The sequence below is a fragment of the Pleurodeles waltl genome, chromosome 12 (assembly GCF_031143425.1).
Source record: "Pleurodeles waltl isolate 20211129_DDA chromosome 12, aPleWal1.hap1.20221129, whole genome shotgun sequence".
NCBI lineage: Eukaryota > Metazoa > Chordata > Amphibia > Caudata > Salamandridae > Pleurodeles > Pleurodeles waltl.
Window position 1 is genome coordinate 120,718,108 of NC_090451.1, and position 2,374 is coordinate 120,720,481.

General features: G+C 38.3%; 1 non-coding gene across 1 annotated transcript; it reads right to left on the bottom strand.

Moving 5' to 3' along the window:
- TRNAS-GCU (transfer RNA serine (anticodon GCU)) lies at positions 1 to 82 on the bottom strand. Its single transcript has one exon. It is a non-coding gene; the product is annotated as a tRNA-Ser (tRNA).
- Between the last annotated feature and the right edge of the window lie 2,292 nt (positions 83 to 2,374).

Genomic DNA, 2,374 nt, shown 5'->3' on the forward strand with positions numbered 1-2,374 from the left:
CGACAAGGGTGGGATTCGAACCCACGCATGCAGAGCACAATGGATTAGCAGTCCATCGCCTTAACCACTCGGCCACCTTGTCGTGTAAAAGTCAGTTTTCAGGAGGAAAAAATATAGTAGCCGAAATGTGTTCTATGAGGTGATAGTGGTCCACACATAATAAAGAGCATATATTTACAGATTGTTATGGCAACTTGTTGTCTTCAGCTTTGCTCTAAATGACCTTGTTGTCCTTCCCTACTTCAGCTTGAATTTATATGATATATGTAATGGAATCATAAAAATTACACATTGCAAAAGTGTTCTATCCATATGTGATCTACTGTCACACTACCCTCAAATGAGCTAAGATTGCTTTATTTCAGTTGTACGTGGATTTAAAGTGCAATTTCATACAAATATTTTACTGGTATGGTGCTTTCGAGTCTCTAGGTGTCATTCATTGTTGGGGTGCTTACATGTCAACATTAGGCAGCAAATAGTATACAAAGAAGTGAAACTGCCTTCCCATTTAATCTGCATTGTTCTGCAAAACGTTTTAAGTAGGAGAAAGTAAAACTTAGTTCATAAAACCGCCTAAACTGGGAGTATTGCCGCTACAGCTTTGACACTTCAGTTTAAAAACGTACGTGCATCAACAAGAAATATTTTTGCGCTAAATAAATTGCTGTCCGACTGCTCACGTAACGCATAAAACTGAGGCAGTCGTAATTACACCACATTGAAGTTATATCTTGGTGGTTTTCATTGATGATGACTCAGCAGCAACAGATCAGATGACTTTTTATTAGTGATAGCGCATCACGGCCTTGATAAGTAAACTTACAAGGAGACACGCCTAGGTCGATGAACCTTTTGGACTACGTTCAGGGACTTCCCAGTACGAGATGTCTTTTGGCATCACAAATCAATGGATCAACATCTCAATAACAATCGCAATAACTAATCATCATGCTAATCAATAACCTTTAATGAGAGTCAATAAAGTGAACACACCATGACCTTTCAGTCATGAATAAAAACACCAATTTAGTTAAGTGTTAGGATACTTATTTCCCTATTGGTTACAATCTAAAGTCATTTCTGTTAATCTCATCAGCAATTCATCTCATTAGTAACTCTTCAGATTTGCAATTAGAAATGCAATTAATCAATGCATGGGGAATATTCACTCAGTATTAACACATCATTAATAAGAACCAACTTAGCAATGTCTCAGTAGTGCATATTTCAAAAAAGCAAGAACTCAGTAATTTGTCTATTTGCGTCAGATTTTAGTGAACACCTTAACTAACCTCAAATTAGCATCAGCATGTTGGGCTTCATGCAAAACAATTTAGCAAACACAAATTTGGAAAACATCTAACTATGGCCTCTATCAAAGAGCAGTTGGTACCGAGAAAGAAAAGGCAAGCCGACAATTACAATTTTCATCAGATAGTTACCCATCCAAAGGATCAGCAAACAGCGGCAGTCTTTATCCTCAGGGCATCAGTCGTTTTCACCATCAGCAAAGATAGGACAGGGCAAAGCCTCTGTATTGCATAGCTGAGGAACAAGAACTCCCCTCATATAGAGGAGATATGAGTATCAGGTAAGGAATAAGTAAAGGGTGGTTTAGAGTATCAGGACGAACAAACGGCAAAGTCTCAAAGGAAATGGCCTAAATGGCTCAGTAGAATGGCAAAGAATGGGTTGGAGTGGAATGTCCAATAAATAGCTGATTTCTGCTCAGTTCATATGGTTAAATCAAAACGGTCTAATTTACTCCTAATTCCTCGTTGGATAATAATTTGTGCATCGTTATCTCTGTCCAATAATTATTCACGCATTTCACCAGAATTTTCCACAAACCATAGTTCACATGTCGTTGATTGGCCCATGTTATTGACGTCTTCATCGGTTGGAATGTCAGGTAAGAAAAGTTACACTTTACGCACCAGTCAGTAGTTCCATTGTTTTCTCCTACTCCAGGCAACCTTGCACCTGTTACGAATTACACTGTTGCATTCAGCAAGAATGTCTCCTTGAGCAAGTCGGGTCCCATGAGAAAGAATTTACTAGAGCTACACACATCTCTAGCTTCTGGAAAAGTAAAGTTTCGTGTCCTTCAGGAAAACAGCACATTGCACGTTAGAAAAACACAGTTTAATATGAGACCAGGCATGTAGGCCCAGACCCTCGCTAAACTAAGGCCTATTGCTTAATGTACAAACTCCTAATACATAACTCCAATTTTGATATGTTAATACAAGTTCAAAACATCAGTACATAATTAATTCAGCATTAATAACTTTCATTAGTCTTCGTATACATTGGTAGCCACTCCCCGTGGGCACATTTCAAACGCGTGCATTATTTCTACATTAACACA